The sequence below is a fragment of the Coenobita brevimanus genome, chromosome 50 (assembly GCF_032717465.1).
Source record: "Coenobita brevimanus isolate Jiangsu-jjx chromosome 50, ASM3271746v2, whole genome shotgun sequence".
Classification (NCBI taxonomy): Eukaryota; Metazoa; Arthropoda; class Malacostraca; order Decapoda; family Coenobitidae; genus Coenobita; species Coenobita brevimanus.
Window position 1 is genome coordinate 37,240,749 of NC_137003.1, and position 17,573 is coordinate 37,258,321.

Genomic DNA, 17,573 nt, shown 5'->3' on the forward strand with positions numbered 1-17,573 from the left:
CAGCCTCATTAGCTAGCCCTGCCCAGCCAGCCAGCCCTGCCCAGCCAGGCAGTTCTGACATTGATGAGTGAGGGCTGTGAGTCCCTGTGACTGTGAGGCCGAGTCGGGACAAGTCGCCGTCAGGACGATTCCCCATCATTTATTTACGTATCAGTTTATTTAGGAAGTACACTAGTTTTTTAATTATGTAAGTTATAAAAGTGATGGTGGTTTATTGTTTATATAGTAAATGTAAAATATGGCATCAAATCATGGGCATTAAATGAAAAATAATAATATATTGAAACGTGAATCAGCTGATTTATGATCGATCCTTCATCTTAGCATAAGGCTACATATGAGACAGTGGCATTTATATAAATGCCTAATTACCTTAAGTGAATGATCGACATACTTTGGAATTATACAAATATTCTTCATGTTAAGTCTATATAAATGTTTCGGGATATTTCGCCATCAAGTCAATTCACCATCACAACAATAACAAGACAATTCGCCATCAGGACTTTTCGTCGTCAGGATGATTCCCTGTCGTTTATTTTCATATCAATTTATTTAGGAAGTACACTAGTTTTTTAGTACTGTACTTGTATCTCTTCAAAGTCATTTTAAAATATACCCAGGATGTTGTAGTTTTTCATTCATTCATTCATTGCCAGACGCCATGTATCCCAAACAGGGTGGCCAAGGGCTTAGAGTTAATTGTTTTACAGGGAGGGGCACTAATCCTCCACCAACCCCACTTGACACGTAGGGAGAACATTATGCCAACAGCATCTGGTGTTCCCAGGCGGTCACCCATCCAAGTACTAACCAGACCCAATGTTGCTTAACTTTGCTGATCGGACGGGAAGCGGTGTACTCAACGTGGCATGGCCGTTGTAGTACCAATAGAAATTAATGAAAACAGCTGTGGGTGATGCTAGAACATAATTCAAAGTCAACTACAGCAAGGTAGAAACAAGTTAAAAATTGTATAAAAGTGCAACTTACACATGATATCCAAAGCCAATGCTATTGAATGAAAACAGACTTTGATAGATCCCCCTGAGAATTAGTTATTAAAGTATCAGTTAATCAGTAATAAGTATATTTATAGAATGATGGGGAATTGTCCTGACGGGGAACGTCCATATTATGACGACGAATTGTCGACTTCATGGCGAATTGTCTAGGAACCACATAAACAACCGTTGCTTGCTTCAGTAAAGGTAAGATCTACTGTATACTGTAGTTTTCATGCTTTTTGCTCTTTATTCACTAATAATGTGTTACTTTAAATGTTTAAACATAAGGATATTTCATGTATGTGAGTGCTAAGGTTTGTGTATGTGAGAGTTTAGGCACGTCTGGGAACGTATCCCCATTGACTCCATGTTATAATGGGATTGCTATACGATGGATTGCTTTATGATGGGGTTTTCAGGAACGGAACCCCATCGTATAATGAGGGTTTACTGTATATACTAATGTTCATGGTTTAATATCGGCAAGGCATGAAATTAACGATTTTTTGAGAGAACATGAACCTGATGTCATGTGATTTGTAGAGACTAAATTAAGAGAAGATATTGATGTTCATTTGGGAGATGGTAAATACAAACTGTGGAGAAGAGACAGAAAAGAAAAAATGGGAGGAGGAGTGATGATAGCAGTGAAGTACAACATAAATGTAGATACCGTGGAAATGGGAGAAGGCAGGGCTGAAGTGATATACATGAAATTAGATTCTGGAGAGAATGGCAAGAGAAACACGGCTGTAGTGTATGTTCCCCCAAGACAAAAGCATGGAATGATGACGAATACCAGGAGATGTTGTCAGATATGGCTAGTTATTTACAAAAAATAATTAAAAAAAGCAACAATATAATTTTGGTGGGTGACTTTAACTGAAAGTGAAAAAGTTACTACATGACAGTATTGTGATACCAACTCTAACGTATGGAAGTGAAGCTTGGACGTTGCTGGAAGGACACAAGTCAAGAGTGAGAGCAGTGGAAATGAGTTATTTAAGAGGAGCCTGTGCAGTTACATGGAGAGACAGGCTGACATGTGAGAATATAAAGGAGCGTTGTGGTGTGGATGTGGATGTGATAGGAAGCGTTAGGAGGAATACACTGAGGTGGTTTGGCCCTGTGGAGAGGATGGAGAGTGAAAGACTGACGAAGAGAGTGTATGTGAGTGAGGTGGAGGGGGGAAGAGGGAGGGGGAGGCCGAGGATGAGATGGAGGGTTGGGGTGGAGAGGTATATGAGAGAAGGAGGGGTGAGATGGGAGCGGGGCAGTGAAATGGCGGGGGACAGGGCGACTTGGAGGCGATTTGTTTGTGGCCACCCTGAACGGGATTGAGGCGTCTGGCAATAGATAGATAGACTTAAACTGTAAAGAGGTGAACTGGGAGGAATGGGACTCAGGAGGCAGCGAGGATTTGTGGGGCACTATATTATTAAATATAATAATGAATAATGTGATGGGTCAAAGAAGAGACACGGTTCCGCAGTGGGTCAAAGAAGAGACATGGCTCCGAGATGAGGACACACCAGCAAGGTTAGATTTACTGTTTACCAAAGAACCCGATGTAATAGAATCATTGAAATATTTCTGTTATATAGGAAAAAGTGATCATGTGGTCATTGAGTTCCAGATGATAATAGGGAACGTCGAGCCAAGAGACGAGCTTCATAGACAGGGAAGATACAACTTTGGGAAAGCAAATTTTACAGGATTGAGAACATTTTTTGAAAATGCAGATTGGAGAAAGTTCAGAGAAACAAGAGAGATACAGAGGAAGTGGGATATCTTTCTAGACCTCTATAATTTGAGGGTGGAAAAATTTGTACCAAGAGTAAGAGGGAAAGAAAACAGGAAAGAAGAGTGGTTTAATAGAAGTTGTATGATAGCAAAAGAAGAGAGAGATAAGGCGTGGAACGACTGGAGAAAGAGAGGTAACAACAGAACAAAGGAAGAATATAAAAGAACAAGAAATGAATACACAAGAATACATAGAAAAGAAGAAAGGAATTTTGAAAAAGGTATAATAGGATGAACCCAAACTGTTTTATAGATTTGTTAATGGCAAACTGAAACAAAAGGAAGGAGTCACCAAACTGAAAGTAGAAGGAGAGGTCTATAAAGATGCAGCAATGCAAGCTGAAATAATGAACAAATGTTTCCAATCGGTTTTCACTAATGAAAAAGAATTTTTGGAAAGGGAGAGAGTGATTAGAAGTGTACCGGTGATAAAAGATATAAAAGTGGAGGTACAGGAAGTGTATAAATTACTGGAAACTCAAGATGTAAGGAAAGCCCCAGGACCTGATGGAATTTCTAATTGGGTACTGAAGGAATGCAGAGTACAACTGGCGGATAAAATTCACAGTTTAATCGTGTGTTCTCTGGAAGAGGGGAAAGTGCCACAAGAATGGAAGAGGGCAAATGTGGTACCAATTTATAAGGGAGGAAACAGGGAAGAACCCCTGAATTATAGAAAAGTGTCTCTAACCAGCATGGTCACAAAATTGTGTAAAAGAATCCTGAAAGACAGATGGATAAAATATCTAGAGGAGATGAATATTTTGGCTGATTGTCAGTTTGGATTCAGAAGTGGAAGGTCATGTGTTTCCAACTTGTTGAGCTTTTACTCGAGCGATTGACAAGGTACAGGAGAGAGATGGTTGGGTGGATTGTGTGTACTTAGACTTAGAGAAGGCCTTTGACAAGGTACCTCATAAGAGACTATTGTGGAAACTAGAATATGTAGGAGGATTGAAGGGGAAACTCCTGGAATGGATGAGAGACTTTTTGAGAGACAGACAAATGAGGACAGTAATAAAGGATAGGATGTCTGGATGGAGGGAAGTAACATGTGGAGTCCCTCAAGGCTCGGTGTTGGCGCCAGTAATGTTCCTGATTTACGTAAATGATATGGTAGATGGAGTGAACAGTTATGCAAGTCTGTTTGCTAATGATGTAAAGATCTTGAGGAAGGTAGAGGTTGAGGAGGATAGTAAAATACTGCAGGAAGATCTGGATAGGATACATGATTGGAGCCGGTTGTGGGAAATGAAATTTTATGTAAAGAAATGTAAAATATTGGAAATGGATAAAAGTACCAGGAGGCCTTCACTGAATTATTTGTTGGGTAATGAATTAATCACAAAAATGAGAGAAGAGAAAGATCTGGGAGTGCTGGTCCAAGATAGTTTGTCACCTGAAAAAGACATTAACAAGATAGAGAGACGTATAAACTCTTGACTAACGTAAGAGTAGCATTTCATTATATGGATGAGGAGATGATGAAAAAATTGATAGTGGCCGTGATCCGCCCCAGGTTAGAATATGCGGCGGTAGTGTGGTCCCCACACAAAAAGAAAGATATAAACAAGATTGAGAGAATACAAAGAACAGCACCCAAGATGGTCCCCAGTCTGGCAGATCTGTCATACAAAGAGAGGCTGGAAAAGCTGGATTTGTATTCCTTAGAGGAAAGAAGAAAGAGGGGAGACATGATTGCAGTGTTCAGGACAGGCTTGGGTTCGAGTACATTTTTCTGTACTCGAGTTCAAGTACGATTACATTATGGTATCACGAATCCAAGTACAAGTACAAGTATTCCGTTTTATAGCTGAACTCGAGTCCAAGTACGAGTACATTTGTACTGTACTCGAATCCAAGTACGAGTACATTTTACTGATTTAACCTCAATTGCTTTCAGCAGTTTATTGTGTGTATGTAGGTATATATATATATATATATATATATATATATATGTATATATATATTATAGTATCATACTATATGTCATCATAATAACTCCCAAAGTAGTAGTACTGTGGAGACCTAGAGAGTGACCAGTCTCTCTCCCCTACCCCCACCATACTTCTCACCACCCTGTCATGTCATAATCCTAATCTCGTAATGACTTGTTCTAGGGCTCGGACGCAAGCCCATGCCACCACCTAAACATAAAATTATAGTACTTTCAGATGTCATTACAGTACATCGCGCACAGCACTGGAATTATAGTACATCTATCTATCTATCTATTGCCAGACGCCTCAATCCCGTTTGGGGTGGCCACAAACAAATCGCCTCCAAGTCGCCCTGTCCCCCGCCATGTCACTGCCCTGCTCCCAACTCACACCCCCCTCTCTCATATACCTCTCCACCCCATCCCTCCATCTCATCCTCGGCCTCCCCCTCCCTCTTCCCCCCTCCACCTCACTCACATACACTCTCTTCATCAGTCTTTCACCCTCCATCCTCTCCACATGGCCAAACCACCTCAGTGTGTACCTCATAACGCTTCCCATCACATCCACATCCACACCACAATGCTCCTTTCTATCCTCATTCGTCAGCCTGTCTCTCCATGTGACTCCACAGGCTCCTCTTAAATAACTCATTTCCACTGCTCTCACTCTTGACTTATGTCCTTCCAACAACGTCCAAGCTTCACTTCCGTACGTTAGAGTTGGTATCACAATACTGTCATGTAGTAACTTTTTCACTTCCATGCTCACTTCCCTGTTTCTTATCACTGCTTTCAAAGAACCAGCAACCTTTCTTCCCTGCTGTACCCTTTCAAGCACTTCACCCTCCAAACCTTCATTCTTACTCATCACACTACCCAAGTACTTAAACGTACTCACATTTTCCAATTCCTCTCCATCCAACCTCGCTGTACATTCACTAACTTCACCTCTCTCAAAGACTATCACTTTACTCTTCCCTACATTCACCTTTAGATTCCGTTTCTTACACACTCTCCCAAACTCATCCACCAAGCCTTGCAGCTCCCTTTCGTCTTCACTCAACAACACCGTATCATCTGCAAACAACAGTACAGGGAGTTTCCAAACACTATCCTCTCTCATCAGGGCCACTCCAACATCCACTACCTTACCTTGTACCTCTTTCATTACCCCATCCATGTACAGATTGAACAACCATGTAGACATGACACATCCCTGTTTCAACCCAACTTTCAAAGAGAAAAATTCACTTAGTTCACCATCCACATGCACTGCAGCCTTCGCACCATTGTACATACTCTTCACAGCATTCAACAACTTCCCATCTACTCCATATATTCTTAACACTTTCCACAATCCTTGTCTATCCACCCTGTCATATGCTTTCTCCAAATCCATGAAAGCTGCATACAACTTCTTTCCCTTCTCTAGAAACTTTTCCACTAAAGATCTAAGAATGAATATCTGATCTACACAACCTCTTCCCTTCCTAAAGCCTCCTTGTTCTTCTCCAAATAATTTTTCTGTTCTTTCTCTAATATGTTAGTACATGTAATAAGATAATTTTCGAACAATTTCCATCCCTGCGTCCCGACTTGGCCTGGTTTTGATTATCGCCTTCCCCTCCCTTCCCTTCCATCAGGGTAACAGCGACCATAAAGGTCAAAATGATTCCGGAGTTGAACAGAATGTTCGACTTTATTCACGAGGAGTTTGGGGCGAATCTCCCTTGATAGGCTTGGGTCACTCTGCCTCTCAGTGACACAGCATGCTGTCCAGGCAGCTGTTTTTCACTCCTTGCAATTAGTAAGCAAGGTGCTAACATATTAAAAGTAGCTTATCCGGAGTTAGTGGGCGTGGCTGTATACTACATGACCTCAGTAACTCACCAACCCAGGCCACTTGGCCTCTCCAAGGACACACCATTGTTACCCTCACCACTTTTATATATCATGGTTGTACTCAAAAGTACTCGTAAAATTGTCGAGTAATTTGAGTCCGAGTACAAGTGCAAGTACTATGGAAATTTTAAACCCGAGTACAAGTACAAGTACATTATATTGTGTACTTAAGTACGAGTACGAGTATGAGTCCATGTACTCGGACCCAAGCCTGGTTCAGGACCATGGTGGGAGTAGATAAAATTGATAAAGAAGATCTGTTTTTATGGGATATGAGCGTAACAAGAGGACACGGAATGAAATTGAAAAAGTCAAGCTGCTTGAAGGATATCAAGAAATATAGCTTTCCATACAGAAGTATAGACTTATGGAATTGCCTGGACAAAGAGATCGTCCAGTCTAAAAACTTAAACGAGTTTAAAGTATTAGGATGCGAAACAACTGAACTCACCGGCCTCACACTTCCCAGTGCACGGGCTCCGCCTGCGTACCATAAGACCCTTCCGATGACGTCACCACTCGGACCTTAACAAGTGTGTGCGCACACACACACACACACTAACAGCAATATGCACTAACACTCTCGTCCTCTCTTCTTAATTTGATGAAAGATCTCAAGGACAAAACTGAATGGATTATTGGCGTCCTGTACATAGACTTTTGTTTAAGCACCATTAAGACCCAGTCTGTAACCACATACAGATATGTGGTGTCCCTTGAAGTATTATAATCCTTCTAGTCCTGGCTGACTGCTGCATGCAGCTGCTCAGTCGAGGCATCTTTCTTGGTGAGACAGTCAGCCAGTTGTTGTGATGTATCCACCCAAAACACTTCATCAATCTCCCCTTGCTCCAACACGTCTTGTAATACAGCAATATCAATGCGCAATCTTCTGCCTTCTACACTCCTACAGGAGTAAAGGGCTTCCACCAGACTCTTGTTATCCACGAAACACTTGATCTTGAAATCTCCACATCCAGAAACCTCACTCAATATGTTGGCGAGATAAACAGCAGTTTCAGCACACTCAAGCAGCGCCAACGTTTCAGCAGATAAAGTAGATTTGACGACCCGCCTGATCTTTCTAGTCTGCCAGAATATGGGACATCTCGCCCCACTAGCATCTTGTAGGAAGATCACAAAGCCTCCCTGAGACCCATTGCCTACAAAGTTGGCAAAAGAGGCATCTGAAAAGCACTCTATATAACATTCATCGAGTGGCCCCATTCTTGAAATGTATAGCTTCATGTTATCAGTCTTCACCCTTGCAATCACCTTGTTGAGCCTAAGCAAATCTGTTATGGTAGCTCGGTTGTTAGTCATACTCAACTCACACACATCAAAGGCAATATCTGGTTGAGTGTGTGTGGCAATCCAATTGAGCTGCCCAGTTAACGCTCAGTTTTCTCAGACTCAGACGGCTCTCCTGATTTTACTGCTGTACGATGTCTGCTTAGTGTGACTGGTTTCAAAGACGAAGCGTACTGGAACTGGTCAAGCGTTATGCTGTCATTGCTGTTGGAGACAACATTTAAACCAACGTATTTGAAAGCTTTCGATTCCGAACTGCCGATGAGGAATATTTGGCTCAAACTGTTTATCACTTGCTGCTCAAACTCACATGTACCAGCCCAAAGGAAATCATCGACATAAATGCATATAATGCCTTCGATCTTGCCCCTATTACTCCAAGAGAACATGTGCTGAATCAAGTGATGACACTTTAGCTCTGAGACTCAACAACTGATCTTTAATGCGCAGGTACCAATGCCTAGCACCATCACAAAGGCCGTAAACTGTTTTCTTTAGTCTCCACAGCTTACCGTTTGCATATTCAGGCGGTGGACGTAAATGAACAACTCGCTTAATGTCGTTACCTTGCAGATAAGCAGCTTCCACGTCCACAGCATGGCAGTCCCATTGGTTCGTGGAGGCAAAAGAAAGTGCCAAACGCACAGCCTCTTTTGAGCATGTAGGAGAGTCTTTCCGGAGATCCACGGTGTCTTCCTCAAATCCTCTAGCGACTAAACGGGCTTTAACAATCAGTTTCTTGTTTTTCATTTTTTCCGTCACAACCCATTGAACCGTTATGGCATCTTGCCCAACATCATCTACTTCCTCATACACGTCATTATTCTGCCAGTATGTAATTTCTTTTTCTTTGGCGCATAATACGTCCTCAGAGTTGAAAAGAACAAGCATCTCTGCTTCATCATCAACTACTTCCCATGTGCTGAAATCATTTTGCAGATCCACCCAATCAGTATTGCCATCAGAGTCCCTCTTCAAATTGTAGCAGTGTTTGTACTTTCCAGTGACTTTTCCCGCCCGACTCACAATCCTTCCAGTCACCAGCTCTCCAGTTTCTGAATGTATTCCCTTTATACGTTGACCAGCAGAAACCTTGGGAGGTTCCTTAACCAGAAGAGAAACTGTGGGAGGCTAATCATCCAGAATTGCACCATTTTCCGACTCATCATCCGGTGGATAGTCATTCAATACTTGCGAAGAATCGTCATTAGGCTTCTCTTGGACTACACTGTTCTTCTCATAACTACTGACGCTGTCTCTAACTGTAGTATTTCGTTCTGGAGCACGTGCTAGATGACACACGTGCACTTGCATGTAGACACCGCCGTGTCTCACCAGAATTTGTTTTCCATCTCTGCCTATTACGATTCCAGGACCATGCCATTCATGGCTGTCATTTCTTTTGTAGAAGACCTCATCTCCATTTTGGATGTCATTTTAGTCACTCGAACGTATGTTGTACTGCAGAGCCCAAGCCAAACGTTCACCCGATTCAGTCTTTATAAACTCTTGCCTTGCCAAATGAAGATCATTCAACTTGTCCCTCACAATTTTTGATGGTGATGTAGGTTCCAAGGCTGGAGGATCATTTGCATACACATTAGGCAGGCCAGGGTTTTGACCAAAAACAAGTAGGTTAGGAGAAAAACCTGCATAGTTGGTGAGAGCATGTCTTGCCGATACTGCCCGAGCCAAGGCCACATCCAAGTCACACTGGCTATCAGCCATTATCTTCCTAACAATGTCACCTATGACTGCATTTTGACGCTCACATACTCCGTTGCTCCATGGACTCTCTGCAAACGTCGTCATGATCTTGATATTAACCCTTTAACCGCGGGTGTCATCTCAGAATGACATTGCAAAAACTGGACCAAACCGCGGGTGTCATTCTCGAATGTTTGTGAATATTTTGAATACCCGCGTTTTTTCCGTGCTCCAGTTGTTTCAAGGGAGAGTAGCTATTAAGTTCTTTCACTCCAGCCGACCCCCACCTCCCTCCTCCCACCCCCCGGGCCCCCCACCCCACCCCTGACCAACACGCATCAGTATCTGTCCAGCTGTGTGAGTGACAACACCGCTGATGTGGCAGTGAAGTGCAGGCAATTACAGTGCCTTTTACCTGCCTCAGTGAACACAGAGTGGGTGTTTATCGTATGTGCAGTGTTCATATATGTTTATAGTATTATTATCAGAATGAGGTTGGCATTTGGTAATGGTGTGTGAGCGAAAAATAGTGATTACAACACCGCTGATGTGGCAGTGAAGTGTGGGCAATTACAGTGCCTTTTACCTGCCTCAGTGAACACAGGGTGGGTGTTTATCGTATGTGCAGTGTTCATATATGCTTATAGTATTATTATCAGAATGAGGTTGGCATTTGGTAATGGTGTGTGAACGAAAAATAAGTGATTACAACACCGCTGATGTGGCAGTGAAGTGCGGGCAATTACAGTGCCTTTTACCTGCCTCAGTGAACACAGAGTGGGTGTTTATCGTATGTGCAGTGTTCATATATGTTTATAGTATTATTATCAGAATGAGATTGGCATTTGGTAATGGTGTGTGAGCGAAAAATAGTGATTTTAGATCGCTCACTTCTAACGGCACTGCCCATCCAGTGATAGTCAACGAAATCATGAAACCTACATCATTGCAAAGCCGAAGGTTAGTACTTTCTAATGGTACCTTATTTTTTGCTCTAGATTAATTCAGTGCAGAGTTATAAAGGTTTAAAGTTTGTTTACATTTTGGCTGAAACCCCCGTGGGAGAGGACAGTCGGGGCAAAACAATACCTGCGGTTAAAGGGTTAAAGGCCTCTCCCAATGCTCGTATTTCAGCATTGTTGAATTCACACCCATTATCTGTGAGAATTTTTCCAGGTGCGCCAAACAGAACAATCCAGCTCCGAAATACTCCTTTGATAATGGTGGTTGCACATTTGTCCGCAATTACTATCGCGGTGCAGTACTTGGTCGCCAAATCAACAAGGACTAAGAAATAATGCCTTCCCCAAGCTTTCAAATCCATAGCTATGGCTTCGTTAAACTTAGATGCCATGGGCAAACTGACTACGGGTCTAGGCTTAGCTCTCTTGTGCCTATGACAGACTGTACATGCATCAGATACATCCTTGATAGCTTGCTCCAGTTCTGAACTTTTAATTCCAGCATCTGTAATAAGTCTGATTAGTTTAGCTGATGTTGGGTGTCCAAATTGCCTGTGAAGCTTCGAAGCCATTTTGTCTACATCACCTCCAAGAGATGCCAGTTAGATCGTTTCACAAAACTCTCGGCCTAGTCACAAAGAAATTGGAAGCAGGTAATGGCCTGAAGATGAGGACTTCAAATTAACGATAGTTCCACAAATATTGACCTGATCACTCTCAAAATTAATCACCATTTTTGCTTTTTTCATGGAACGTTTGCTCAGCAGCAAGGGAATATTGCAGCTCACCACATCAGTCACAATGGTTGCACGCATATTTCCAATGTAGCAGGGCAGAGTAACATGTTTGAGGGAAGATACTGTGACACCATCAGCGAAAGTAAACGTTGAGGATGACTTTTCTTCTATTATAGCTTCACATTTGTAATCACTGAGCTCAAGTAGATAGCAATTGATCCATTCAACCCCACATACAGTTGTAGAACACCCTGTGTCTAGAACAGCACATCCCTTAGATTCTTCTACTAGCGTCTGTAATTTACCTCTACTAGCTGTATCATCTGCATAGCCCATAAATAATGACAGATGGACTGTTTCATAATTTTCTTCTCGACTGCCTTTATTTTTGTATGCATCCAGACAGTCACGTGCCCAATGAAATCGAGAATCACATACTAAACACCTCGACACCGTACCATCAGGCCTGAGCGAGTTCTGCCTCCTGCCGGTGGATGAGCATTGGGAAATTCTAGCAGACACAGTTGAATGGCCATCACCACGACCTCGATCACGTACTGCACCACCCCGAAACCTTGTCCTTCCACGTTGAGTATTCCTAACGTAAAACGTTTCCTCATCCCTGACTTCGTCACTCCAAAAACCTGGTTCACTCTTCACCTCATCGGCAGACACCGATGCATCGTTCTGCCCGCAAATTTCCCCAGCGAAAATACGATTCAGGGCAGATTTCATATTTTTGTAAGTTACCTCAGTTATTGCAGACATCACTAGTTGTTGCTCACTATCTGAAAATTTGCATGAAGCCAGAAGCATAAAAGCCATCACAGAATTAAGTAGTTGCAGGTCCTGCTTCGTAAATTTAAAATAAACATGCTCGAATTCTGCCCCGAACTTACGAATGTTCATATCACCAGGTCTTCTGAAGTTGTACAATTCATGAAAAGCTGCAAACTGCCGACGTCCTTTGTCCACGAGAAATAAAACATCTAGTTTGTTCAACAACGTCTGAACACCATTATCATCTTTCAGATCAGCAGCGTCAATTTCCGAAGACGCCACCCTCGCTCTTCCTGACAATGAAAGGTGAATGGCTAGAGCTTGCTTCTTTTTTGGTAAGTCCATCAGTTCGGACCATATGTTGATGTCCTTCTTCCAACTCTCATAGTCAGAATCATTTTCAAGTTTTGGAGGCCACTTAGTTGAGCATGACGCCATTATGCTCTAACTATGCTCTGCTACCAGTATTAGGATGCGAAACAACCAAACTCACTGGCCTCACACTTCCCAGTACGCGGGCTCCGCCTGCATACCGTAAGACCCTTCCGATGATGTCACCACTCGGACTGTAACAAGTGCGTGCACACACACACACACACTAACAGCAATATGCACTAAGAAGTATAGACTTATGGAATAGCCTGGACAAAGAGATCATCCAGTCTAAAAACTTAAACGAGTTTAAAGTTAAATTTGACTTACTGAGAAACAGCGACGGGAACCCACGAGCATAGCACATTTCGTGTACAGTAATCACTCTAATATCCGGACGCCCAATAACCGAACATCCCCACTACCCGGACACAATCGTCCTGGGATCCAACATTCCCAAAATGGTCCGGACCCCCCCCCCTCCCCCTCCCCCCCCAAAAAAGGGGGGGGGAACGATTTTTTCCCGTCTGTAATTTGAACTTGCCGCGCGCGCCGCGGAAGAGCATTGTTTTGGCGCGTCATTCCTCCGACGTCCTATAGAGCGCCGCTGCATCCTCCCCACTTCCCACCTGTCTCTCACCGCAAGTGTACGCTCCTTGTAATGGCTGCCCACGTGATCGCTTTTGTGGTGGTGCCCTACCTGCTGCAGGGCCTCCTGCTGCTCTCAGGCCTCCTCTTAGTGTGTGTGATGATGGCCCCGCCACCTGAGAAAAAGAAGAGAGTGGTGTTGACCCTGGAGAAGAAGAGGGAGATATTGGAGAAAGTGGATGCGGGTTGGTCTTCTTCCCGCATTCTTCGCGAGTTCAACCTGGCCCAGTCTACTTTGTTCGATATCAAGAGGTCCCGAGACAAACTCATGCAGTACACGGCTGACTTCTCGTCAAGAAGCAAACGCAACGTGGAAAGGAAGGTTATGTTTACCCCCAAGTTTGCAGAAATCGACCGATCCACGTTGATTTGGTATCGACAGCAACATGCTGCTGGTGTGATGGTACGTGGAACGGAGCTGAAGGCTGCTGCTGAGAAGTTCGCCAGGCTTCACGACGCCCTAGTCTTCAAGGCATCCGAGGGTTGGCTCTTCGCATTCAAGTTGCGACATGGCCTTACCAACCGTAAAGCACATGGCGAAGCATTGGACGCTAACGAGGATGGAGTTGACGAGTTTCGGCACAAGGTGAAAGGCTTGATCGACAGGGAGGGTCTAACTCTCGGTCAAGTCTACAATGCTGACGAAACTGGCCTATTCTATCGCTCGCTGCCAACGAACACTCTAGCCGAGGAGACGGAGAAGTGTGTACCTGGCCGCAAGCTTTGCAAGGAACGGATATCTGCTTTGTGTTGTGCCATTGCTAACAGCATGCACCGGCTTAAGCCCGTTGTTGTTGGCCGCGCAAAGCAGCCTCGGTGCCTTCGTGGGGTGATGGATGTCCTTCCTGTCGTCTGGTACCATTCTTTGAAGGCATGGTTCACAGCTGTGATCTTCAAAGACTGGTTTCACCGTCACTTCATCAAGGAGGTCATCCATTACCAGACGAAGACACTGGGAATCCCGCGCGACCAGATAAAGGCTCTCCTTCTACTCGACAGTGCACCTGCCCACCCGTGCGACAAGGACTTGGTTGCTGAAAATGGCCGTATTAGGTGCATGTTTCTGCCACCTAATACTACTGCTCTCATTCAGCCAATGGACCAAGGAGTGATCGTGGCAACAAAGCGCCTATACCATCGGAAGTTCCTGGACGAGGTGATGGTTGTTCTCGAGGACGAGGACGAGCGCAGGGAGGGACGGGACACACGACGCAAGCGGACTTTGGAAACCCTTCGCCACTACAACATCAAGTCTGCGCTGTACAACTGGGCTAGTGCATGGAAGGAAGTCCCTGTGAAAACTCTTGAAAATGATTGGTCTCGTCTGCTTCTCGGAATGGATGTGGAGTACGATTTTCTAGGGTTTGACGTGGATGACTTCCATGCACGGCTACGTACGCACGGCAACGATGTAGATGTGGACGATGTTCGTGAGTGGTTGGATGACGACGAGGGCGATCCTGGGTATCAGACGTTGTCTGATATCGAGATCGCGTCTTCGGTTGCTGGTGTCAGTACCGAACTTGAAGATTCCAACGCTGAAGGCGATGATGATGCGGACTCCTCTCAGCAGGACACTACTCCAGCCATCCCCAAGCTGAGCGCACTCCGGGAACATCTAGAGTTCGTCCTAGACTACCTGGAACACACGGACTGCGACAGGGAGATGGGGCCCTTGGGACTCGTGGAGGAAGTGCGTGCTTTCAGGCAACGCATCATCAATCGTCAGAATTGTTGGTCATTGCGTCAATCAACCATTGACAGTATTTTCAGGCCCGTGACCCCCGCTGTGCCCAGCCCTGGCTCCACTCCGTTGCCTGCCCAAGACAGGCCCTCATGCTCCGAGCCACAGCCCAGCACATCAGCCATGGTGGAGTCACCGCTCGACGTGAGTTTGCGGCTGTCTTCAGAGTCCTCTGCAGTGGGTACACCATCAACACGACCCAGCGATGCACCCCTAGGTCGCCTGCCAGTGATACTCTCGGACTCTGACAGTGAATAAACAGCAAGAACTTCTCCACTAGACCACACGGGAATTTTGAGTGTTGTGCAGTGAAAAAAACGGTGTGTTGTGTTAAGGATTTAAAGTTGTGAGAGAAAAGACTCAGTAGAAAAAAAATGTAACGTAAATAGACTTGTTTGTTTTGCCTTTGGAAAATTTTAAAAAATTGGGAAAAGTTAAAGTGCAACACTAAGTTACAATGGAGCATTATTTGGACAAAAGTGAACACTGTGAAGAGAACGGACTTCTGTATGTTACTGACTAAGTTCAGTGCAAGACTTCAGGAACAGTGTACTGCAAGTGCTTCAGGAAATCGTTCTTACTGTCAGAGTCCGAGAGGAGGCGGTTATTCATCGAGGTGGCCAGGGACTTGCTGTAAGTAGCCAGAATGTTTCATACTGTACTTTTTTCCCTACTATACTTACCTCATTTCACTCTTTAATGTCCTTTATTGGTGTGAATAGGGTGTTAGTAGCTATGCATGTGCAGAAGGAATGTGTTTTTCTGAGTTAGGCTAGGTTAGGGTCCATAAGTACCAGAATGTTTATTAATGTATGAACATACTTCTGAATGCTCATTTTATGTTTCTTTTGCATTTATTTCAGTCATTTATGTGCCTTATTGGTGTGATTTGGGTCTTAAATAGGTGCTATGCATGTCCAGTTGTATAGGTGTTTCTCTGAGTTAGGGTCCATAAGTACAAGTCCATAAGCTGGGGCCCAATATCCGGACAAAACCAATAACTGGACCTACCTATGGCTCTATTACGTCGGATATTGGAGTGATTACTGTATATCACAATTAGGTACAAAGTATTAGGTAAATACATAAATATTTGGAACGACCTAGACGAAAAGGTGGTGCAGGAGAAAAACATTTGTGTGTGTAAAAGTAGACTAGATAAATGTGGATATGGAGACAGGACAACACGAGCATTGCTCGTTTCCTGTATACTACAAATAGGTAAATATGCATGCACACACACACACACACACACACACACACACACACACACACACACACACACACACACACACACACACACACACACACACACACACACACACACACAAATAAAAATAAATAAGTAAATAAAACACAAAAAGGATACATGATGGATTGGATACATGTTCCGTTTCCTGGGCAACAATGTTCAAAATTTAACATTTGCAACTTTGTGCATATGGCAGAAATCCAAAAATTAAGTTGGGGTCTTTCAAGACCCCACATGGCATTCCGGGTTATGTTTTTTCACCTGGCATATGAAGGGTTAAATATTATTCATGGAAAAATAAACTGAAGAAATAAATCTTGTCCATTTATTGGTGAACTGATGATTTGGAACATAATGTAGTATGGTAGAAGTACCACGGCTCCCGTGCTCACACATCAGCTGTGTGTACAGCTGCAACCCTCCTCTTTCTTCCGCACCTGACCACCATTGCTCCGCCCCTCACTTGCCACTCAGCTGTTTTGCAGATAATGGAATAAAGTACATAGGAATTGCAAACACAGTAATTTTGTCCAACAAAACAAACCTTTCATTCCTATCAACTAGGTTTTGTCATCTCTGCCGGTGCAAATGCATTCTAAGATGAATATATGTGGTATATAAATTGTGGTGGATGGGGCGCCCATCATCCACTCACTCAGTGTAGAGTGATGTCATATGAGCTCTACGCTGAGTAACGAGCCAAATGGTTTCCTGCACCCAGGAAACCATTTACTACACTGGGTGTTAACCATATAACTGGGGCTTCTGGCAGGGTTAAGTGTCCCTCAGATTCCCTTATCCAAAATCACTTAATCACTGCAGTCGTTTCAGAGAGCCTAATATCTGCCCAGGGCCCCAGCCAAATGGACAGATTTGCATGGCCTTGTGGAATGTGAGAGGTGTGAATGGGGAAAGCAAGAGGGTGTAACTGGTGAATGTATTCAAGAGTGCGAGATATGCCATGATGGCATTGTGTGAAACGAAGATGAAAGGGTGTGAAGTGTAGGAGTGGGAGGGTGTGAAGTGTGTAAGATCGGGCATGAATGGGCGAGGAAGATGCAAGGAAGGAGTTGCTTTGTTGATGAATGAGGTGTGGCAGAGTGGAATGAGAGACTACAAATGTGTCGGCTCGAGGTGTATGTATGTCAAGTTCAAGTTTGAGAAAGTGAAAGTGGCAGTGATAGTAGCATATGCACCATGTGAGGACAGGAGTGAGAGAGAGAAAGATAGGTTTTGGGATGAGCTGGATGAAGTTGTAGGAGAAATGCCTACGAGCTACAAGGTGATTGTAATGGGGGATATGAATGGAAGAGTAGGCATTGGTCCTGAGGATGACATAATGGGTTGTTATGGAGTACCAGGGGAAAATGATAATGGGGAGCAACTAAAGGATATGTGTCAGGAGA

At 43.8% G+C, this 17,573-nt stretch overlaps 1 protein-coding gene and 1 non-coding gene across 2 annotated transcripts in view; one reads left to right on the forward strand and one right to left on the reverse strand.

The window, feature by feature from the left end:
- Positions 1–17,573, forward strand: part of LOC145399806 (uncharacterized) — a 256,576-nt gene that overhangs the window by 140,880 nt on the left and 98,123 nt on the right. The window lies entirely within an intron of this gene.
- On the reverse strand, positions 766–884 carry LOC145399947 (5S ribosomal RNA). Its single transcript, XR_013897392.1, has one exon. It is a non-coding gene; the product is annotated as a 5S ribosomal RNA (ribosomal RNA).